General features: G+C 43.1%; 1 pseudogene; it reads left to right on the forward strand.

Annotated features, from left to right (window-relative positions):
• Positions 1-1256: 1256 nt before the first annotated feature.
• The window catches only part of LOC102177230, a 136485-nt pseudogene continuing 111934 nt past the window's right edge, over positions 1257-25807 (forward strand).

The raw sequence follows: 25807 nt of genomic DNA on the forward strand, positions 1-25807 counted from the left end.
ACACAGAAACATGCACCTGAATTGTATAAAGCTTAACTCATACTCTCTGTCTCTCTCTCTCTCTCTCTCTCTCTCTCACACACACACACACACACACACACACACAAATTGGAGGCAACCAAAATGTCCTTTACTACCTGAATGTTTAAACTAACTACAGAACATCAATATAACAGAATATTATTCAAGAATAAAAAGAAATGGGCTATCAAATCACAAAAAGAAATGGATGAAACTTAATGATGTTATTAAGTATAATAAGCTAGTCTGGGAAAGGTTATACACTGTGAAAGTTGCTCAGTCATGTCCAACTCTTTGTGACTCCGTGGACTGTAAGTCCATGGAATTCTCCAGGCCAGAATACTGGAGTGGGTAGCCTTTCCCTTCTCCAGGGGATCTTCCCAAGCCAGGGATCGAACGCAGGTCTCTCAGTCTGGAAAAGGTTATAGACTGCATGATGCCAATTATACCACATTCTGGAAAAGGTAAAACTGTATGTAGCTCGAATAAAAAATAGCAGAGGCTTTTTTTCCTTTTGCTTCAAAATACTTTTATTGGTTTGGATACAGTTTGTCAACACTCAACTACTCTTCTTCCTTGATGTGAAAATCCACTCCATCGGGGTCTCCGGTGTCCCGTAACTCATATACTGTAATGTTTCTCTGTGCATCACCAAGAACCTCGATATTGGGACATTGGCGTCTATCACCGGTTGCCGTGATGAGTTTCAGGTTCCGCATCCTGGACACAAGGTTCACAAGTTTCGTCTTGACCTGGGTTAAGGCACCACACATAGAGTCTTTGCAGGGGGAAGCCTTTATCTTCTTTCTTCCTGGAGGGCCAGATGAACAGCCCTGACGGCCAGGAGTGCACACGTTACTTTCGTCATCGCCTCCGGGAAACTTCAGGATCACCAAAAACATGAGGAAGGTTAACAGCCAGTGCGAATTGCTCCCAAACCAGCCTGGGGCATGCTCTGGTTGATTCTGCCGAATTCGGAAGTGCCTTCCGCTGGGCACCATCCATGGGGGTTCTTTGGCTTCATCTCTCAGGACATAAAACATATAGGCAAAGACAAACGAGATAAACGTAGACCAAAAAAATAACCATATTACCGACCGCATCGTGAGCTGAGACGAAGCGGCTCCTGGTGCGCTGGTCTGCGCTGGCACCTGGAGACTGAGGACCAGGCAAGGCTGGGCCCTTGGTGACATCACAGAGGACCCCGCCCCCACCAGAACCCATGTGGCCATGGGATGACTTCAGAGCAGAGGGTAAGGAGGCCTGCAGGGGTCAACCGGGAGTAGGGCTTAAAGGGACATTCCAGTGGGCAGTTGAAAAAGAGGCGAGGAGTGACAGAGTGCCATCTCCATGCCAGTGTATTCTTTCTGAACCTGGTGTTCTCCTGGGAGGGTGGGTCCATCTTCTATTTTTATTTTTCCATTTGTGGAATCCAGACACTGTGGTGAGCAGAGCAGACCCAGGGGTATGTGCCCCTGTGGAGCAGAGAGCCAAGTGGGAAAGAAAGATATTAAGCCAGAGGCCACAAACTAGGAGCCACTGGTGTTTTGTGCAGCCTGCCACTGTTCCTAAAAATGATTGTGCCCAGGGCTAAGTCCTGTCTGACTCTTTGCCACCCCATGGACTGTAGCCTGCCAGGTTCCTCTGGAGACGGAAAGTCAGGGGCATCACCAGTGATGCAGTAGGGGTGGGCAATGAGGTAGGTACTCTCTAAGGTCCCTCCCAGATCAGAGGTTCTATGATCCTGCATGGCAACTTCCCAGAGGGCAGGGATGCACCTCCCAGGCAACAAGCAGCAGAACTGGCACATCTCTGGGGAATTGCTGAGTTGGCAAAACTACACTAGCTCTGATGCCCCTGTGGATGAGCAAGTGCTGGCTGCACTCTGCCTCCCCGTCTTTGCATGTTTAACTGCTACATGTGTTTGAAGGTGACCTTGCTCTGCAGGTGTGGCTTGAGAGCTGTGTTCCTTTCTTCTCTAGGAAGACGACCCTTCTTTGTGCTGTGCGAGTTGATGATCTGAATGAATGTGTATGGCTGCAGCACTCGGCACTTTGCCTTTCTGTCTGGGCCGGTGGTTTTGACACTCGAGTGTGTATCAGGGTCACCTAGAGGGCTTGCAAAGTCCCATTTTGCTGGATCTCAGTCCTCAGTCAGTGCTGGGTGAGACTTGAAGACTGGCACTTCTGCATGTCTCTGGCCAACACTGAGAACCACCCTGCAGACAATGGCTTCACTCACAAAGATGTGGCTTCCCTCTGACTGCTGTGCACTGAACCTGAGGGCCCAGTGGGAGTGGAGTGGCAGCAAGAGCACCGAACTGGAGCCTGAAGACCAAGGTTCTACACTGCACCTGCGCTCTAGCGAGCTGTGTGACCTTAGGCAAGCCTCAGCACCTCTCTGCGCCTAGTAGCTGCCTCGCAGGCACAAGGGCGCGATGAAGTTGGTGACTGCTACTCTGGGTGTTTCTGAAATTCAGATTTGGTCTGTCACTCTTGTCCCCAGCCTAGTCTTCCCAATTGGGAAGCCAGATACCCCCACAGCACGCCACCCCCAAGCATCCAAGTGCCCACTTCTGTCCATAATCACCCCCAGCTGGAGAGGTCCACTTGCTTGAGGGTCTCCTTCTACAGCCAGCCCTGTGTATGGAGCCTAAAGGGTGAAACTGGTGTCTCCCTCTTGGAGATCCACATCTACCACTTGGGGGTATGTGTGTCTTGCATGTGCTACTTGAAACGCCTTTTAGCACAGAGATAAGGATACAGAATCCTAGAGCTAGTCTCCTGATGGTAAAATTCTGATGCTAAAGACTTACTGTGTTACCTTGGGTAAGTTAGTTAACATCTCTGAGCCTCATGTACCTGACTTTAAAATGGAGAAACAGTACCTACTTCATGGGATTGCTGTGAGGACTAAATGAGATCATGTATGCAACGCCTTTACCATAGTGCCTGGCACATAGTAAGTGCTTAACATGGTAGCTGTTGTTTCTCCAAAAGAGGATAATGGCCTCCTCTATAACATTAGAGATGCAGGAAAGCTGAAAACACTATGGTTGCAGGTGTTGTCCTTTCTTAATACCTCCCATGGTACATAATAACGACAATAGGAATACATATATACTGACACTAGGGCTTCCCAGGCGATGCTAGTGCTAACGAACCCGCCTGCCAATGCAGGACATGTAAGAGGCTGGAATTCGACCCCTCAGGGTTCAATCCCTGGGTTGAGAAGATCCTCTGGAGAAGGGAATGGCAACCCACTCCAGTATTCTTGCCTGGAAAATCTCATGGACAGAGGAGCCTGGCGGGCTACCATCCATAGGGCTGCAAAGAGTCAAACACGACTGAAGTAACTTAGCATGCATGCATAGTAATACCTTATAGAAATGTCTATTTCACATTTTTGAGAACACTATCCACCAAATCCTCTCATTCCATCTTTATCACACTATAAGGACAAGGCCACCACATTTGTGTGGATCTCAGGATGAGCTGCGATGTTCTGAAAACACTGCTGTCTACAAGCCTCCCATCAGTAGGCTGCTTTTCCCTATGTGGATTTCTGCTCCTGCATGGGTGAGAGAGCATCCTGGGCCATGGCTGCCAGCTGGGGAGGCTCCAGGGACCCCATCTGGTACTCAGCCCATTTCTCTCAGGTACACATCAGGCCTAGAGGCTGCTTCCCATGTGGCATTATTGCTTGCATTCTGTTTACTGCATGCATTGCTGCCACTGCTGCTGCTGCTAAGTCGCTTCAGTCGTGTCTGAGTCTGTGTGACGCCAGAGACGGCAGCCCACCAGGCTCCCCTGTCCCTGGGATTCTCCAGGCAAGAACACTGGAGTGGGTTGCCATTTCCTTCTCCACTGTATGAAAGTGAAAAGTGAAAGGGAAGTCGCTCAGTCGTGTCCGACTCTTTGCGTCCTCATGAATCACAGCATGCCAGGCCTCCCTGTCCATCACCAACTCCCGGAGTTCACTCAAACTCATGTCCATTAAGTCGGTGATGCCATCCAGCCATTATCATCCTCTGTCGTCCCCTTCTCCTTCTGCCCCCAATCCCTCCCAGCATCAGAGTCTTTTCCAATGAGTCAACTCTTCGCATGAGGTGGCCAAAGTATTGGAGTCTCAGCTTTAGCATCAGTCCTTCCAAAGAACACCCAGGACTGATCTCCTTCAGAATGGACTGGTTGGATCTCCTTGCAGTCCAAGGGACTCTCAAGAGTCTTCTCCAACACCACAGTTCAAAAGCATCAATTCTTCGGCACTCAGCTGTTTTTATAGTCCAACTCTCACATCCATACATGACCACTGGAAAAACCATATCCTTGATTAGATGGACCTTTGTTGGCAAAGTCATGTCTCTGCTTTTGAATATGCTATCTAGGTTGGTCATAACTTTCCTTCCAAGGAGTAAGCGTCTTTTAATTTCATGGCTGCAGTCACCATCTGCAGTGATTTTGGAGCTCCCCAAAATAAAGTCTGACACTGTTTCCACTGTTTCCCCATGGTGGTAACTCATTAGAATTCTACATTGGACCAAAAAAATTAAAAAAAAAAAAGAACATTCTATCCATCCTTGATCAGGCCCTATTTGTAGCCCCATAGCACTGAGTGATTAAGATCTTTCTAGTATCCTGCCTTGCTCAATTTTTTTCTCTTGAGTTTATGTATTTCTGAAAATGTTTTTCTTTTAATGTATTTCTGAAAAAAAAAAAAACATTTAAAAATACTTTCCATTTTGTATCTCCAGTGTGGTGCTGTCTCTTTGCTCAGTGCCTGAAGAACAGTGTTGATTTATGTAGGTTGTCCATATTTTGCCTTTTTGATGACAGTGACTTCCTTTAGAGGTTTTGATATTCTAATTGATAGGGAAAATTGCAACTTGTTTTAAAAGTGTAAAATGAACACCAAACATAACCAAATAAACATTGGTGTTTAAAACAAAACCAGAATGGGGGGGGGGCAGTCCTAAGATGGTGGAGGAATAGGACGAGGAGACCACTTTCTCCCCCAACAAATTCATTGAAAGATCATTTGAACGCTGAGGGAATTCCACAAAACAACAAACAACTTCTGAACATTGGTGGAGAATACCAGCCACCCAGAAAGGCAGCCCTTTATCTTCAAAAGGAGGTAGGACAAAATATAAAATCTAAAAAGAGAGACAAAAGAGTTAGGGATGGAGATCTATCCCGGGAAGGGAGTCCTGAAAGAGAAGAAGTTTCCAAATACCAGGAAACACTCTCATCGGCGGGTCTGTGGGGAGTTTTGGAATCTCAGGGGGCAACATAACCGGGAGGAGAAAAATAAAAAAATAAAACCCACAGATTATGCACCTTACCACAACTCCCAGCAGAGAAGTAGCCCAGATGCTCACATCCACCACCAGCAAGTGGGGGCTGAACAGGGAGGCGTGGGATGCATTGCTTAGGGTGAGGACTGGGCCTGAATTACCTGGGAACAATCTGAGAGAGCTAATATGAGATAGCAACCCAAACTGTGGGATAGCCAGAGAGAGAGAGAGAGAGAGAGAGAGAGAGAGAGAGAAAGAGCGAGCGAGAGAGAGAAAAAAACCTTCCCTGCAAAAAGCTCTAACCTAAGGCACTGCCAGGCCCGCTCACAGAACAAAGGACTGAGTGAATACCAGAGGAGAGTTAGCTGGCTGAGAACCGGCCCTTCCCCTGCCAGAGGCAGAGAGGCAGGCGGGAGACAGCCAAAGCCAGAAAGGGGCAATCTCAGCCCAGAGACAGCATCCTCTACCAAACTGTGAGCAGGCTCCCAGTTCCTAACCAAGTCTTCCTGGGATCCTGGATGGTTGACATCTGCCAGGAGGGTCGCAGCCAGAGATCAGCTCCCCAGAGGAGACACATGGCACACCTGAGACGATGCTCCCACTGCACACCCAGGTAAGTGAGCAACTGGGATGGGGGAAGTGATAAACCTCCTGGATAAGACCACCACACATCTGGGGAGAGTGTACTCACCAAGTACCTGGTCGCCTGAGCTACATGGACCTGGGAAGGGCACAAAACGCAGGCCCAACTGAGTCTGTGCTTCTTTTTGGAGTACACAAGAACCTGAACCTGAGCAGCTTAGACCTGGGAAGTGCCCGCAACCCAGGGCCCACTTTAGACAGTTCCACTTCAGAGCAACCTGGAGCCTGAGCAGTGTAGACCAGGAAACCACACACACATTGAATGGGGGCAAACCCAGTGTGGCCCAGACACTGCGAGCACTCCCCACACATGCCAATGATATTTGTTTGCAGTGTTCCTCCGTCCCCACAGCATGACTGAACAAGTGAGTCTAAATAAGTGACCACCTTCGCCCTTTTGTGTCAGGGCAGAAATTAGGCACTGAAGAGACTTGCAAACAGAAGCCAAAATAAACAGATGAACTGCTTTGGAAGTGACAGGTGCAATGGATTAAAACCCTGTAGTTAGCACTGACTATATTGGAAGGGGCCTGTAGACCTTGAGAATTATAAGCTTGAACAAGGAACTATCTGAAACTTAACTGACCCCACACTGCCCACAACAGCTCCAGAGAAGTTCCTTGATATATTTTACTATTATCATTAAAATTTTTTAAAAAATTTTAAGTCCGTTATTACTCCTTTAATTTTCATTTTTATAACCTACTATTTCTTTGCAAAAAAGATGCTATTTTTAAAGCAAATTTCTTATATATTTTTAATAATGTTTGTGATTTTGTTTTGTTTTGTTAATATTGTATTGTTGAGAGTCTAATGTCTAGTCTAGTTTTTTAATCTTTGCTTTTTGGTATTTGTTATCATCTTTGTACCTTTAAGAATCCAGAAGATGGCAGAGGAATAAGACAGGGAGACCACTTTCTCCTCCACAAATTAATCAAAAGAACATTTGAACGCTGAGCCAATTCCGCAAAGCAACTTCTGAATGCTGGCAGAGGACATTGGGCACCCAGAAAGGCAACCCATAGTCTTTGAAAGGAGGTAGGACCAAATATAAAAGATAGAAAGAGAGACAAAAGAGGTAGGGATGGAGATATGTCCTGGGAAGGGAGTCTTAAAAGAGGAGAAGTTTCCAAACACCAGGAACCACTCTCACCGGTAGGTCTGTGGGGAGTTTTGGAATATCACAGGGCAACATAACCTCGAGGAAAAGTAAATAAATAAATAAAACCCACAGATTACGTGCCTAATGACAACTCCCAGCACTGGCAGCCACCACCAAGAAGTGGGGGCTGAACAGGGAGGCGCGACATGCAATGCTTAGGGTAAGGCCTGGGACCAAGTGCCCTGAGGGCAATCTGACTGAACTAAGGTGAGATAGCAACCCAAACTGTGGGATAGCCAGAGAGAGAGAAAACTATCCCACAGAAAGCCCTAACCTAAGGCACTGCCAGGCCCACTCACAGAACAAAGGACTGAGCAAATACCAGAGGAGAGCTAGGCAGCTGCACACTGGCACATCCCCCGCTGGAGGCAGGGGGCAGGTGGGTGCCAGCCAGAGCCAGAAAGGGGCAAACAGCCCCAGAGATGGCATCCTCTACCAAACTGCAAGCAGGCTCCATTGCTAACCAAGACTTCTTGAGATTCTGGATGGTTGACATCCGCTAGGAGGGTCGCAGCCAGAGATCAGCTCCCCAGAAGAGACACACAGCACACCTGAGAAGGTGCACCTGTAGACACCCAGAAAACCCAGCGGCTGGGACGGGGGAGGTGATCAGACATATCCCCCACCTGGGGGAGACTGCACTCACCAAGCACCGGGTCGCCTGAACTGCTCGGACCTGGGAAGGGCACAATACGAAGGCCCAACCGAGTATGCACCTTTGGGGAGTACCCACGAATCTGAACATGAGCGGCTTAGACCTGGGAAGTGCATGCAACCCAGGGCCCACCTCAGACAGTTCCCCGGCAGAGCAACCTAGAGCCTGAGAAGTGTAGACTGGGAAAGCACACACACCATGAGTTGGGGGAAGCCCAGTGTGGCTGAGACACTGGAGCACTCCCCACACATGCCAGTGATATTTGTTTGCAGTGTCCCTCCCTCCCCACAGCACGACTGAACAAGTGAGCCTAAATAAGTGACCACCTTCGCCCCCTTGTGTCAGGGCAGAAATTAGACACTGAAGAGACCAGCAAACACAGGAAACTAAAATAAACAGAGGGAACTGCTTTGGAAGTGACAGGTGCAACAGATTAAAACCCTGTAGTTAGCACCGACTACATTGGAAGGGGCCTATAGATCTTGAGAAGTATAAGCCAGATCAAGGAACTATCTGAAACTGAACTGACCCCACACTGTCTGCAACAGCTCCAGAGAAATTCCTAGATATATTTTTACTATTATCATTTTTAAATTAATTTTAAAAAATTTTTTAAGTCCTCTATTACTCCTTTAATTTTCATTTTTATAACCTACTATTACCTTGCAAAAAAAGACCCTATTTTAAAGCAAACTTCATATATATATATATATATATATATATATATTTGATAATTTTTGTGACTTTGTTTTGTTTTTTTAATATTGTATTTTTGAGCATCTAGCATCTACTCTAGATTTTTAATCTTTGATTTTTGGTATTTGTTATCAATTGCATACCTTTAAGAACCCAATCCTCAGTACCCATTTTTACTTGGGAGTGTGATTACTGGCTTGATTGCTCACTCCCCCTTTTGACTTTCCTTTTTCTCCACCAGGTCACCTCTATCTCCTCCCTCCCGCTTCTTTTCTCTACCTAACTCTGTGAAACTCTTTGGGTATTCCAGGCTGCGGAAAACACTTAGGGAACTGATTACTGCCTGGATCTGTCTCTCTACTTTTGATTCCCCTTCTCCTCCGAGTCACCTCTGCCTCCTTCTTCCCTCTTCTCTTCTCTGTGTAACTCTGTGAACATCTCTGTGAACATCTCTGAGGGGTCCAGACTGTGGAGCTCACATAGGGAGTTGATTACAGGCTAGATTGCTCTCTCCCCTTTTGATTTCCCCTCTCCTCTTCTTGGTGACCTCTATATCCCTCCTCCCTTCTTCTCTTCTCCATGTAACTCTATGAGCCTCTCTGGGTGTCCTTCACTGTGGAGAAACTTTTCATCATTAACCTGGATGATTTACCATCAGGGCTGTATAGATGGAGAAGTCTTGAGGCTACTTAAGAATAAGACTGAAAACCAGAGGCAAGAGGCTTAAGTCCAAAACCTGAGAATACCAGATAACTCCTGACTCCAGGGAACATTAATTGATAACAGCTCATCCAAAAGCCTCCATACCTACACTGAAACCAAACACCACCCAAGAGCCAACAAGTTCCAGAGAAAGACATACCATGCAAATTCTCTAGCAATGCAGGAAAATAGCCCTGAGCTTCAATATACAGGATGCCCAAGTCACAACAAACACATAGACACCTCAAAACTCACTACTGGGCATTTCACTGGACTCCAGAGAGAAGAAATCCAGACCCACCTACCAGAACACCATCACAAGCTTCTCTAACCAGGAAACCTTGACAAACCACCTGTCCAACCCCACCTACAGCAAGGAACCTCCACAATAGAGGAACCACAAACTTCCAGAATATGGAAAGTCCACCCCAAACACAGCAATCTAAACAAGATAAAAAGGTAGAGAAATACTCAGCAGGTAAAGGAAGAGGATAAATGCCCACCAAAGTAAACAACAGAGGAGGAGATGGGGAGTCTACCTGAAAAAGAATTGAGAATAATGATCGTAAAAATGATCCAAAATCTTGAAAACAAAGTGTAGTTACAGATAAATAGCCTAGAGACAAGGATTGAGAGGATGCAAGAAATGTATAACAAGGACATAGAAGAAATAAAAAAGAGTCAATCAATAATGAACAATGCAATAAATGAGATCAAAAACACTCTGGAGGAATCAAAAGAGGAATAATAGAGGCAGAAGATAGGATAAGTGAGGTAAAAGATAGAATGGTAGAAATAAATGAAGCAGAGAGGAAAAAAGAAAAAAGAATTAAAAGAAATGGGGACAACTTCAGAGACCTCTGGGACAATGTGATATGCCCCAACATTTGAATCATAGGAGTCCCAGAAGAAGAAAACAAATAGAAAGACCGTGAGAAAATACTTGAGATAATAGTTGAAAACTTCCCTAAGTGGGGAAGGAAATAGTCACCCAAGTCCAAAGACCCCAGAGAGCTCCAAACAGGATAAACCCAAGGCAAAACACCCCAAGACACATATTAATCAAATTAACAAAGATCAAACACAAGGAACAAATATTAAAAGCAGCAAGGGAAAAACAACAAATAACACACAAGGGGAATCCCATAAGGATAACAGCTGATCTTTCAATAGAAACTCTTCAGGCCAGAAGGGATTGGCAAGATATACTTAAAGTGATGAAAGAGAAAAACCTACAACCCAGATTACCCAGCAAGGATCTCATTCAAATATGAAGGAGAAATCAAAAGCTTTACAGACAAACAAAAGCTCAGAGAAGTCAGCACAATGAAACCTGCTTTTCAACAAACACTAAAGGATCTTCTTTAGACAGGAAACACAGAAAAGCTGTATATACTCGAACCCAAAACAACAAAGTAAATGGCAATAGGATCGTTCTTATCAATAATCACCTTAAACATAAATGGGTCGAATGCCCCAAACTAAAGACAAAGAATGGCTGAATGATATGAATACAAGACCCTGTATATGTTGTCTACAAGAGACCCACCTCAAAACAAGGGACACATATGGACTGAAAGTGAAGGGTTGGAAAAAGATATTTCATGCACATGGAGCCCAAAAGAAAGCAGGAGTAGCAATACTCATATCAGATAAAATAGACTTTGAAATAAAGGCTGTGAAAAGAGACAAAGAAGGACACTACATAATGATCAAGGGATCAAACCAGGAAGAACATATAACAATTATAAATATATATGCACCCAGCATAGGAGCACCACAATATGTAAGTCAAATCATAACAAGTATGAAAGGGGAAATTAACAGTAACACAATAATAGTCGGTGACTTTAAGACCCCACTCACACCTATGGATAGGTCAACCAAACAGAAAGTTAACAAGGAAACACAAACTTTAAATGATATAATGGACCAGTTAGACCTAGTTGATATCTATAGGGCATTTCACCCCAAAAAAACGAAGTTAACCTTTTTCTCAAGTGCACATGGAACCTTCTCCAGGATTGATCACATCCTGGGCCATAAATCTAGCCTTGGTAAATTCAAAAGAATTGAAATCATTCCAAGCATCTTTTTCTGATCAGAATGCAGTAAGATTAGATATCAACTACAAGAAAAAAAAACTATTAAAAATACAAACATATGGAGGCTAACAAATATACTTCTGAATAACCAACAAATCACAGAGGAAGTCAAGAAAGAAACCAAAATATGCATAGAAACGAATGGAAATGAAAACACAGCAACCCCAAACCTATGGGACTCAGTAAAAGCAGTGCCAAGGGGAAGGTTCATACCAATACAAGCTTACCTCAAGAAACAAGAGAAAAATCAAATAAATAATCTAAATGTACATGTAAAGCATCTAGAAAAGGAAGAAATGAAGAATCCCAGGGTTAGTAGAAGGAAAGAAATCACAAAAATTAGGGCAGAAATAAATGCAAAAGAAACAAAGGAGACCATAGCCAAAATCAACAAAGCTAAAAGCTGGTTCTTTGAGAAGATAAATAAAATGGAGAAACCATTAGCCAGACTCATCAAGAAACAATGGGAGAAGAATCAAATCAACAAAATTAGAAATGAAAATGGAGAAATCACAACAGACAACACAGAAATACAAAGGATCATAAAAGACTATATCAGCAACTATATGTGAATAAAACGGACAACTTGGAAGAAATGGACAAATTCTTAGAAAAGTATAAATTTCCAAAACTGAACCAGGAAGAAATAGAAAATCTTAACAGACCCATGGCAAGCATGGAAATTGAAACTGTAATCACAAATCTTCCAGCAAACAAAAGCCCAGGGCCAGACGGCTTCAAAACTGAATTCTACCAACAATTTAGAGAAGACCTAACAGCTATCCTACTCAGACTCTTCCAGAAAATTGCAGAGGAAGGTCAACTTCCAAACTCATTCTATGAGTCCACCATCACCCTAATACCAAAACCATACAAAGATGCCACAAAAAAAGAAAACTACAGGCCAATATCACTGATGAACACAGATGCAAAAATCCTTAACAAAATTCTAGCAAACAGAATCCAACAACATATTAAAAAGACCAAGTGGGCTTTATCCCAGGGATGTAAGGATTCTTTACTATCCACAACTTAATCAATGTGATTCACCACATTAACAAATTGAAAGATAAAAACCATATGATTATCTCAATAGATGCAGAGAAAGTCTTTGACAAAATTCAACATCCATTTATGATAAAAACCCTCCAGAAAGCAGGCACAGAAGGAAAAGATCTCAACATAATAAAAGCCAGCTATGATAAACCCACAGCAAACATTATCCTCAATGGTGAAAAATTGAAAGCATTTCCCCTAAAGTCAGGAACAAGACAATGGTGCCCACTCTCACCACTACCATTCAGCATAGTTTTGGAAGTTTTAGCCACAGTGATCAGAGAAGAAAAAGAAATTAAAGGAATCCAGATTGGAAAAGAAGAAGTAAAACTCTCACTGTTTGCAGATGACATGATCGTCTACATAGAAAACCCTAAAGACACCACCAGAAAATTACTAGAGCTAATCAATGAATAGAGTAACATTGCAGGATATAAAATTAACACACAGAAATCCCTTGCATTCCTATACACTAACAATGAGGAAACAGAAGGAGAAATTAAGGAAACAATTCCATTCACCGTTGCAACGAAAAGAATAAAATACTTAGGAATAAATCTATCTAAAGAAACAAAAGACTTATATATAGAAAACTATAAAACACTGATGAAAGAAATCAAAGATGAAACAAATAAATGGAGAAACATATCATGTTCATGGATCAGAAGAATCAATACAGTGAAAATGAAGATACTTTCCAAAGCAATCTATAGATTCACTGCAATCCCTCTCAAGTGACCAATGGTATATTTCAGACTACTAGAACAAATAATATCCCAATTTATATGGAAATACAAAAAACCTCGAATAACCAAAGCAATCTTGAGAAAGAAGAATGGAACTGGAGGAATCAACCTGCCTGACTTCAGGATACACTACAAAGCTACAGTCATCAAGACAGTATGGTTCTGGCACAAAGACAGAAATATAGATCAATGGAACAAACTAAAAAGCCCAGAGATAAATTCATGCACCTACCTCTTTGACAGAGGAGGCAAGAAAATACAATGGAAAAAAGACAATCTCTTTAACAAGTGATACTGAGAATGCTAGTCAACCACTTGTAAAAGAATGAAACTACAACACTTTCTAACACCATACACAAAAATAAACTGAAAATGGATTAAAGATCTAAATGTAAGACCAGAAACTATAAAACTCCTAGAGGAAAACATAGGCAAAACACTCTCTGACATAAATCACAGCAGGATCCTCTATGATCCACCTCCCAGACTAATGGAAATAAAAGGAAAAATAAACAAATGGGACCTAATTAAACTTAAAAGCTTTTGCACAACAAAGGAAACTATAAGCAAGGTGAAAAGACAGCCTTCAGAATGGGAGGAAATAATAGCAAATGAAGCAACTGACAAAGAACTAATCTCAAAAGTATAGAAGCAGCTCCTGCAGCTCAATTCCAGAAAAATAAATGATCCAATCAAAAATCGGGCCAAAGAACTAAACAGAAATATCTCCAAAGAAGACATACAGATGGCTAACAAACACACGAAAAGATGCTCAACATCACTCATTGTCAGAGAAGTGCAAATCAAAACCAGAATGAGGTACCACTTCACACAAGTCAGAATGGCTGCTATCAAAATACCTACAAAAAATAAATGCTAGAGAGGGTGTGGAGAAAAGGGAACCCTCTTACACTGTTGGTGGGAACACAAACTAGTACAGCCACTATGGAGAATCGTGTGGAGAAATTCTTTAAAAAACTGGAACTAAGACTGCCATATTGCTCAGCAATCCCACTGTTGGGCATACACACCAAGGAAACCAGAAAGAGACACATGTACCACAATGTTCATTGTAGCACTGTTTATACTAGCCAGGACATGGAAACAACCTAGATGTCCATCACTGTTTACACTAGCCAGGACATGGAAACAACCTAGATGTCCATTGGCAGAAGAATGGATAAGAAAGCTGTGGTACATATACACAATGGAATATTACTCAGCCATTAAAAACAATGCATTTGAATCAGTTCTCATGAGGTGGATGAAACTGGAGCCTATTATACAGAGTGAAGTAAGTCAGAACGAGAAACACCAATACAGTATACTAATGCATATATATGGAATTTAGAAAGATGGTAATGATGACCCTATATGCGAGACAGCAAAAGAGACACAAATGTATAGAACAGTCTTTTGGACTCTGTGGGAGAAGGTGAGGGTGGGATGATCTGAGAGACTAGCATTGAAACATGTATATTATCATATGTGAAACAGATTGCCAGTCCAGGTTCAATGCATGAGACAGGGTGCTCAGGGCTGGTGCACTGGGATGACCCAGAGGGATGGGATGGGGAGGGAGGTGGGAGGGGGGTTCAGGATGGGGAACATATGTACAGCCATGGCTGATTTATGTCAATGTATGGCAAAAACGACTACAATATTGTAAAGTATTTAGCCTCCAGTTAAAATAAGTAAATTTTAAAAAGTAAAATAAATATATTAACTAAAAAAAATAAAACAAACCAGAATGAATTTATAAGGACTGAAATGAAACAGTAACTTCTCTCCTTAAATAGAGGGAAATATCGGAAACTTTTAGAAACTGAATAAAATTATTCACTATTGAAACAGTTGAGGAAATTACATGAGAGGAGTGACTTTATTTTCCCTTAAGTGCTCACCAATGTTCTCTTTATTTTTATTATTATTATTATCTGAGTATGTACACACCATTACTGATTATCAAGCATCCATTTTAGAATGCAGAGAATTGTCTTATACACTATTAATTTTGAAGCAATGTTATATAAAGTGTACAAGGGCCTATGAAAAACAGAGGGAGCTACAAAAAATCCTGACACTTACTAGACACATCAGCAGAAGCATTCACCTCACACATAGATACATAAGAAATCATAAATAATCGCTCCCTTAATGCACTAAGTTCTGAAGTAATTTATAATGCATCCATCGATAAATGACATGTGGTTATCAAAAATTCAATATTTGCCAAATTGCACAGGCATTTGGATACCCTCATTCATCAAAAAATTCTATATAAGTAAGACTTTCCCTCAATATTCTAGGCTTATATGTTTGAAGAATTAAAGAATTGTAACTATACCACCTAGTAAATATCATACCAGCATTTATCTGTGAAAAAAAATTGGTCTCAATACAATGGAAAATTCAACAGCTATGCCCACCTAAATTAAAAATTCTTGTCTTCTCTGGGTTGAATTCCTTTCCCTAATACATGAAGTGAAGAAGGAGTTTGGGGGTTTAGACGAGGAAGACACCTTCAGGTTAGTTACCTGGCTATAAAAACTCCCCTGGCTCTAGATTTTCCCACAATCCTGATCTGGTCCCACTAAGTTTTGGAGACAATAGAAAAGGTTTCAGGTGCTGAGGTCCTCCATGCCTGGTGCCCCTGCTAACAACATGGCAAGAGATAGAACTATTTGAGCACCTACCACTCAGAGTTAGATGTTGTTAATATTTAGGTATATTTACTTTGCCCCTTATTTCATCCCATTTCCATTCCCCTCTCAATTTCCAAGGGATACTCCTACCCTGAATGTGATATGTAATTTCTAGCCACATTGTAGGTACACAGAAGGGTACATCTAAGCAACTACAGTAGGCCAGGCTTCCCAGATGGCACTAGTGGTAAACAAACCACCTGCCAATGCAGGTGACCTAAGAGATGTGAGTTTGATCCCTGGGACGACATGGCAACCCAGTCCAGTATTCTTGCCTGAAGAATTCCATGGACATAGGAGCCTGGAGAGCTACAGTCCACAAGGACGCAAAGAGTCGGACACATCTGAAGTGACTAATCATGCTTGCACGCTACAAAAGTGCTTGGGATTAGAGATATAAAGATGAATAGTCTCAGCAGATTCTTCTCTGATTGCACTGCTACCATGTTCAGTGGCCAAGAAATTAGAAAATGTGACTTTTACATAGGAGAGCACCACTGTCACAGACATGCCCAGTTGTGGGAGTGAAAGACCCTGCACGACCCACCCTTTCCATGAGCACCTCTCCCCCACCAGCTGGTCAAGGATTACAGCAGACAACAGTGAGCATCGCCGGTCATCACCACAGACTTTGGCTCCTTTGGATATAAAATGTTGAGAGTACCTGAATACGGCTCCTTCATCTTGAATCTCAGAGCTTCAGATGTTCACAGTTAACTGGGTAAGATGTGTCTGCTTGTTGCAGAGGCCCCTGTTATTGTGGAGGAGTGAGTATACTTGGGAGGAAGGGAAGTGGACCCTCAGGACGAAAGTAGTGGGAGAAGCAGGGGAGGTAGGCCAGCCGTCAATTCCTGGAGGAATCAGAGTGTGTTTGGATGGAGTCTGGGGAGGTGAATCTGATATGAAGTTACTAACATCCAGTTGCAGGGGTGAAGTCCTGAGTAGAGGAGATATAGTGGACTCAGGCCAGCAAGGCTAAAGTGGTGGGAGGGGCGAGCAGGTGGGTCTGGGTTTCCTTGGCCAACCGAAGAGGACTGGGGTGGAGCCTGTCACGCACCATATAACTGAGGGGTTCAGCGCAGGAAGGCTAACCTCGTCTAGAGAATTAAGTGGTGTCAGTGCAGCCCTCTACCTTTCTCTGATCTTCAAGCCTTCTGGTGAGGATATGCGGCCCCTCCGGAGCCTGAGGACTATGGGGATAGGAGGGCATGGCGGCCGCGAGGTAGACGAATCGGGCCTGCAGGAATCGGAGGGGAAGAGATTAGGATGGGTGGTTTGTAGTGGCGCCTCCTGGGGAGTCCACCCCTTCATCTTTGCAGTGCAGACTTCTGAGTGGGATTCAAATCCTTCCCATGATAAATGCACACCCAGCACTGATCACATGCACTCCCACTCGTGATCACGGTGACCACCCCCCGTGATCATGTGTATAGTCTCCCCTGGTCACATGTGCAGAGATTGGAATGGAAACTGACCTTTTCCAGTCCTGTGGCCATTGTTGAGTTTTTCAAATTTGCTGGCATCTTGAGTGTAGCACTTTATTTTTCTTTCTTTCTTTCTTTTTTTTTTAACCATTTATCATTTATCACTTTAGTAGCATCATCTTTTAGGTTCTGAAATAGTTCAGCAGGAATTCCATCACCTCCACTAGCTTTGTTCATAGTAATGCTTCCCAAGACCCACTTGACTTCACACTCCAGGATGTCTGACTTGAGGTGAGTGACCACACCATCATGGTTATCCAGGACATTAAGACTTTTTTTGTACAGTTTGTCTATGTATTCTTGACACCTCTTTTTAACTTCTGATGCTCCTGTTAGGTCCTTACCATTTCTGTCCTTTATTGTACCCATATTTGCATGAAATGTTTGCTTGCTATCTCCAATTTTCTTGAAGTGTTTCCCATTCTATTGTTTTCCGATATTCCTTTGCATTGTTTACTTAAGAAGGCTTTCTTATCTCTCCTTCATATTCTTTGGAACTCTGCATTCAGTTGAGTATATCTTTCTTTTCTCCTTTACCTTTCACTTCAATTCTTTTCTCAGCTATTTGCCTTCTTGCATTTCTTTTTCTAACTAGATTAGTGTTTCCTAAATCTTGCTGCATGTGAGACTCATAGAGAGATACAGCAATGAGAATTTAAAATACTGATTCTAGGGCCTCTCCCTACTCCTGACCTACTGAATTAGAGTATAATATGGTGGGCATCTATGGTTTTTAAAAACATCACCAGTAAGTCAGATACATATATACCATAGCTCATGAATTGTGGGTTGCATGTCAGTTCAGTCGCTCAGTCGTGTCCGACTCTTTGCCACCAAATGGATTGCAGCACGCCAGGCCTCCCTGTCCTTCACCAACTCCCAGAGCTTGCTCAAACTCATGTCCATTGTGTCGGTGATGCCATCCAACCATCTCATCCTCTGTTGTCCCCTTCTCCTCCTGCCTTTAATCTTTCCCAGCATCAGGGTCTTTTCCAATGAGTCAGTTCTTCACATAGTGGCCAAAGGTTTGGAGTTTCAGCTTCAGCATCAGTCCTTCCAAAGTAAATTCAGGATTGATTTCCTTTAGGATGAACTGGTTGGATCTCCTTGCAGTCCAAGGGACTCTCAAGAGCCTTCTCCAACTCCACAATTCAAAAGCTTTCTTTATAGTCCAGCTCTCACATCCATTCATGACTACTGGAAAAACCATAGCTTTGACGAGACAGACCTTTGTCGGTAAAGTAATGTCTGCTTTTCAATAGATTGTCTAGGTTGGTCATAGTTTTTCTTCCAAGGAGAAAGTGTCTTTTTATTTCATGGGTACAGTCACCATCTACAGTGATTTTGGAGCCCAAGAAAACAAAGCCTCTTAGTTTCCATTGTTTCCCCATCTATTTGCCATGAACTGATGGGACCAGATGCCATGATCTTAGTTTTCTGAATGTTGAGTTTTAAACCAGCTTTTCCACTCTCCTCTTTCACTTTCATCAAGAGGCTCTTTAGTTCTTCCTCATTTCCTGCCATCAGGGTGGTGTCATCTGCATATCTGAGGTTATTGATATTTCTGCTGGCAATCTTGATTCCAGCTTGTGCTTCATCCAGTATGGCATTTTGCATGATGTACTCTGCATATAAGTTAAATAAGCAGGGTGACAATATACAGCTTTGACATACTCCTTTCCCAGTTTGGAACCAGTCTGTTGTTCCATGTCTGGTTCTAACTGTTGCTTCTTGACCTGCATACAGATTTCTCAGGAGGCAGGTAAGGTGGTCTGGTATTCCTATCTCTTTCAGAATTTTCCAGTTTTTTGTGATCCATACAGTCAAAGGTTTTGGCGTAGTCAATAAAGCAAGTAAGTAAGTGTTAGTTGCTCCTTCGTGGCTCTTTGCGACCCCATGGACTGCAGCCCACCAGGCTCCTCTGTCCATGAGATTTTCCAGGCAAGGATGCTGGAGTGGGTTGCCATTTCCTTGTCCAGGGGATCTTCCCAACCCGGGGATTGAACCCAGGTCTCCTGCACTGCAGACAGATTCTTTACTGACTGAGCTACAAGGGAAGCCCAGTCAATAAAACAGAAGTTAAAAAACCCATCCATTCTCGTGGGTTGCATGAGTAGGTGCTAAGATTTGGTGCTCTCAGCAAAGTAATCCAGGCAGGTGAGATGCTGTTTTGCTTATTTCCCTTTCCACAGGCATGAGCAAGAGTTTGGATAAGACTTAAGTGCCTACTCTGTTGCCTGAGTAATTAGAATTTTCTGAGGCAAATGGTCATTATGTCAGGGAGATACAGTGAGGACAGTCAGGTCTGCAAGGAGCTATTCACCGGTACTAGGTAAAGAGATAGCAGGTGGGAACATTCCAAAACAAGCCATTCAGCCTGGGTACTGCACCTGAGGGCTGATGGTTCCACTTTTCACTGCCTTTGATGCCCTTTCTAGGCTGGCAACTGCCAAGCCCAAGATTGAACAAATGAGCCTATAAACGCAGTGAGGAAGATCTCTTTCTTCTAGAAAGGATGTGGCAAGAGTTTGATTAGGAGTCCACTCCCTTTATGGGGGCAAATCAATCTTATGGAAAGATCATGAACTTTGAAATCCAATGGACCTTGAGTCTCACTCTGGTTCTACTGCATACTACCTAATTTGACTTCTAGTCGCCTCAGTTTTCCTGTATGCTGCATGGAATTTTGGGGAAATTATGGTGCTGAAGAAGATTCTTGAGAGTCCCTTGGACTGCAAGGAGATCAAATCAGTCAATCCTAAATGAAATCAACCCTGAATATTCATTGGAAGGACTGATGCTGAAGCTGAAGCTCCAGTACTTTGCCACTTGATGAGAGGAGCTGACTCATTGGAAAAGACCCTCATGCTGGGAAAGATTGAGGGCAGGAGAAGGGGGCGACAGAGGATGAGATGGTTGGATGGCATCATCGACTCAATGGTCATGACTTTGAGCAAGCCCCAGGAGACAGTGAAGGACAGGGAAGCCTGGAGTGCTGCATCCCATGGGGGCACAAAGAGTCAGATATGACTTAGTGACTAAACAACAACAACCACCCAGTCATTTTGAATCAATATTGTTTCTAAAACAGAAATAAGTACCTGCTAGAGGTAGAAGCTTGTTCTTATATGAATATAGGGAAGCCACATCAGCCATGTCTTTTCCCCTACACAGGGATAGAATTTCACCTGGTTCACAGATGCTCTTGTGTCAAGCATTTGCTATCAATAAATTTTTAAAGCCAAGATTTCTGGACTGCAGGTGAGTTGAATTTGTAAATACCCCTATGATCTGAAAAAAAAAAAAACGAACAAAAAACTACAGACTTTGGGCTACAATAGGAAAGCTAAGAGCAATAAGCAGCAGATCGGGGTCTTCCCAACTTAACAAGAACATACTCCATCTTTACAGGGCTATTTACAAGAGGAAACCCTTAAGAAACATTGACTTGTGCCTTATAATAACATACTTGCTCTGAGCTTTTGGCTCAGATCTGCCACTAACTAGCTTGGAGACTGGGAAATTCACTTTTCTGGGCCTCGGCTTCTAAAGTTGTTAAAGCAGGGGACTAAAGTAGACAACATTCTTCTAGCAGTCAAACTTGAAGATTCCATGGGAGTTCCTGAGATAGAACTGGATGGAGACTTATTCTCGGAAGGCAAGCTAGGGCCTTGTCTTCTTCTTTGGAATCTAAGATGGTCGCACTATCAATAGATACCTTTCTGCTCTTCAGTACTATCAATAGGTCACTGACCAAGTTTAAGGGAAGGAGTAGGAGGGGGAAGAAGCAGAGAGCAATGCCTGTGTGCTGAGGCTACACCATGTGTTTTGTATTTGCCTAGATTTACACGTGGCCTAAAGCCTGTTTATTTTGTGCCTGTATTGTTTCAACTTCCATCCATTTCGTTGGTTCTATAAATTGGCTTTAACCCAATTCTCTCTGTTTTGGTCATTAAATTTCAAATTGATTCTGGCTTTGTGGACAATCTCCTTCTTTTTTAAATAATAGAATCGATCTCACTCCCCAAAGTGATGGTTGGAAACTTGAAAGCAGGCTAGTTACTGTTCCCTTCCCTGCATTCAGTTTCCTACCATTTTCCTTCCTTTGGATTTGCTCATTACAGCAGTGTCCAGCATCTTGGGCCTCAAATTCCTCTCTGATGGGCAGAGACCTCTTATGTGGAGGGAAGCTGGGTAATTCAGTGCCCCTTGGGAATATGCTGTTAGGATGGTCACAGCAAACAAGCCTGAAATGAGAAATGGAACCAAAGCAGTCTAGTCCTAGCCCAGTGAAGCTCTGCAGTTGCTAAAAGTCTTTGGACACTTGCCAAGACCTGAAATGGTCCCATCTTACCTGAGCATAGAAGGGAGCTGTATCTGAGCAATGACAGCTCATCTGGCCCAGAGATGTGCTGGTAAATGCTTAACAACTGGCTCTGTGGGGTGTGGGGGGAGGGAGTTAGCTCTGATTTGTCACATTTGCCATTTTCCATAGTGAAAATACTGTCACCATTGCAGGCAAGCTAACAGCATGACATCACTAAATCTGGAGTTGAAAAAGAGATGAACACATTTGGCCCTTAAGGGAAGTGCAAGCAAACTCCAGTACCTCATCCAACAGCATCTGTAGGATGGGCCCACACAGTCCAAAGCTGCCAGACCTGGGTTTTCTGGGAACGGCAAGGATTGGGGAGGAGAGAGTGGTGCTTACATACTGTCCTGCCTCTCCAACCTGCTCCTTGGAAAAGAAGCATTAGAATTGAGTGTAAAATGTCATATACTTTAAACTCCCCTGGAGAAAAACTCAGTGGTATCATGTTCCTCCCAACATGTTTTTTTCCCCCCCTACATTTTAGGTCACCTTAAGTTTCATTCATGGGACCCTAGTAGGCTTTTAAATAAGACTACCTTCCTGTTTAAGTCTCTAGAAATGAAATTCCACCATATCCTGATAATGGAGAATCCTTTCTCCATACTTAAAGCCTAAGAAATGTGTCAGTTCAGTTCAGTCACTCAGTAGTGTCCAACTCTTTTAACCCCATGAATCGCAGCATGCCAGGCCCCCCTGTCCATCACCATCTCCCGGAGTTCACTCAGACTCACGTCCATCGAGTCTGTGATGCCATTCAGCCATCTCATCCTCGGTCGTCCCCTTCTCCTCCTGCCCACAATCCCTCCCAGCATCAGAGTCTTTTCCAATGAATCAACTCTTCACATGAGGTGGCCAAAGTACTGGAGTTTCAGCTTTAGCATCATTCCTTCCAAAGAAATCCCAGGGCTGGTCTCCTTCAGAATGGACTGGTTGGATCTCCTTGCAGTCCAAGGGACTCTCAAGAGTCTTCTCCAACACCACAGTTCAAAAGCATCAGTTCTTTGGTGCTCAGCCTTCTTCACAATCCAACTGTCACATCCATACATGACTACTGGAAAAACCATAGCCTTGACTAGACAGACCTTAGTCGGCAAAGTAATGTCTCTGCTTTTGAATATGCTATCTAGGTTGGTCATAACTTTTCTTCCAAGGAGCAAGCGTCTTTCAAGTTCATGGCTGCAGTCACCATCTGCAATGATTTTGGAGCCCAAGAAAGTGAAGTCCATCACTGTTTCCATTGTTTCTTCATGTATTTGCCATGAAATCATGAACCTGACGCCACAATCTTAGTTTTTTGAATGTTGAGTTTTAAACCAGCTTTTTCACTCTTCTCTTTCACCTTCATCAAGAGGTTCTTTAGTTCGTCTTTGCTTTCTGCCATAAGGGTGGTGTCATCTGCATATCTGAGGTTATTGGTATTTCCTCTGGCAATCTTGATTCCAGCTTGTGCTTTATCTAGCCTGGCATTTTGCATGATGTACTCTACATATAAGTTAAATAAGCAAGGTGACAATATACAGCCTTGACATACTCATTTCTCAATTTATAACCAGTCTGTTGTTCCATGTCTGGTTCTCACTATTGCTCTTTGGCCTGCATATAGATTTCTCAGGAGGAAGGTATGGTGGTGTGGTATTCCCATCTCTTGAAGAATTTTGCACAGTTTTGTGATCTACACAGTCAAAGGCTTTGGCATAGTCAGTAAAGCAGTGGTAGATGTTTTTCTGGAACTCTCTTGCTTTTTATATGATCCAATGGATGTTGGAAATTTGGTCTCTGCTTCTTCTGCCTTTTCCAGATCAAACTTGAATATCTGGAAGTTCTTGGTTCACATACTGTTGAAGCCTAACTAGGAGAATTTTGAGCATTACTTTGCCAGCATGTGAGATGTGTGCAGTTGTGCAGTAGTTTTAACATTCTTTGGCACTGTCTTTCTTTGGGATTGAAATGAAAACTGACCTTTTCCAGTCTTGTGACCACTGCTGAGTTTTCCAAATGTGCTGGCATGTTGAGTGCAGCACTTTCACAGCAGCCTCTTTTAGGATTTGAAATGGCTCAGCTGGAATTCCATCACCTCCAGTAGCTTTGTTTGTAGTGATGCTTCCTAATGCTCAATTGACTTCACACTCCAGGATGTCTGCCTCTAGGTGAGTGATCACGCCATCATAGTTATCTGGGACATTCTTTCTTGTACAGTTCTCCTGTGTATTTTTGCCACCTCTTCTTAATATCTCCTGCTTCTGTTAGGTCCATACCATTTCTGGCCTTATTGTGCCCATCTTTGCATGAAATATTTCCTTGGTATCTCTAATTCTCTTGAAGAGATCTCTAGTTTTTCCCATTCTATTGTTTCCCTCTATTTCTTTGCATTGATCACTGAGGAAGACTTTCTTATCACTCCTTGCTATTCTTTGGAACTCCTGGAACTTTAGAACTTGCTACTCTTTGGAACTTGCTATTCTTTTGAACTTGCATTCAAATGGGTATATCTTTCATTTTCTCCTTTGCTTTTGGCTTCTCTTCCTTTCTCAGCTATTTGTAAGGCCTGCTCAGACTGCCATTTTGCTTTTTTGCATTTCTTTTTCTTAGGGATGATCTTGCTCCCTGTTTCCTGTACAGTGTCATGAACCTCCATCCGTAGTTCACCAGGCACTCTGTCTATCAGATCTAGTCCCTTAAATCTATTTCTCACTTTCACTGTATAATTGCTCAGTTCAGTTCAGTTCAGTTCAGTCGCTCAGTCATGTCTGACTCTTTGCGACACCTGTCCATCACCCACTCCCTGAGTTTACCCAAACTCATGTCCATCGAGTTGGTGACGTCATACAGCCATCTCATCCTCTGTCATCCCCTTCTCCTTCTGCCCCCCAATCCCTCCCAGCATCAGAGTCTTTTCCAATGAGTCAACTCTTTGCACAAGGTGGCCAAAGTATTGGAGTTTCAGCTTCAGCATCAGTCCTTCCAATGAACACCCAGGACTGATCTCCTTCAGAATGGACTGATTGGATCTCCTTGCAGTCCAAGGGACTCTCAAGAGTCTTCTCCAACACCAGAGTTCAAAAGCATCAATTCTTTAGCGCTCAGCCTTCTTCACAGTCCAACTCTCAATCCATACGTGACCACTGGAAAAACCATAGCCTTGACTAGACGGACCTTTGTTGTCAAAGTAATATCACTGCTTTTTAATATGCTATCCAGGTATAATCTTTAGGGATTTGATTTAGGTCATACCTGAATGGTCTAGTGGTTTTCCCTACTTTGTTCAATTTAAGTCTGAATTTGGCAATAAGGAGTTCATGATGTGAGCTACAGTCAGCTCCCAGTCTTGTTTTTGCTGACTATATAGAGCTTCTCCATCTTTGGCTGCAAGGAATATAATAAGTCTGATACTGGTGTTGACCATCTGGTGATGTCCATGTGTAGAGTCTTCTCTTGTGTTGTTGGAAGAAGGTGTTTGCTATCACCAGTGCATTCTCTTGGCAAAACCTGCCTTTGCCCTGCTTCATTCTGTATTCCAAGGCCAAATTTGCCTGTTATTCCAGGTGTTTCTTGACTTCCTACTTTTGCATTCCAGTCCCCTATAATGAAAAGGACATCTTTTTGGGGTGTTAATTCTAGACGGTCTTGTAGGTCTTCATAGAACCGTTAAACTTCAGCTTCTTCAGCTTCGCTGGTCAGGGCATAGCCTTGGATTACTGTGATATTGAATGATTTGCCTTGGAAATGAACAGAGATCATTCTATCGTTTTTGAGACTGCATCCAAGTACTGCATTTCTTTTGTTGACTATGATGGCTACTCCATTTCTTGTAAGGGATTCTTACCCACAGTAGTAGATATAATAGTCATCTGAGTTAAATTCACCCATTTCAGTCCATTTTAGTTCGCTGATTCCTAAAATGTCGACATTCACTCTTGCCATCTCCTGTTTGACCACTTCCAATTTGCCTTGATTCATGGATCTAACATTGCTTGTTCCTGTGCAATATTGTTCTTTACAGCACTGAACTTTACTTCCATCACCAGTCACATCCACAACTGGGCGTTGTTTTTGCTTTGGCTCCATCTCTTCATTCTTTCTGGAGTTATTTCTCCTCTCTTCTCCAATAGCTTATTGGGCACCTACCAACCTGGGGAGTTCATCTTTCAGTGTCATATCTTTTTGC

This window comes from Capra hircus, assembly GCF_001704415.2.
Source record: "Capra hircus breed San Clemente chromosome X unlocalized genomic scaffold, ASM170441v1, whole genome shotgun sequence".
Classification (NCBI taxonomy): Eukaryota; Metazoa; Chordata; class Mammalia; order Artiodactyla; family Bovidae; genus Capra; species Capra hircus.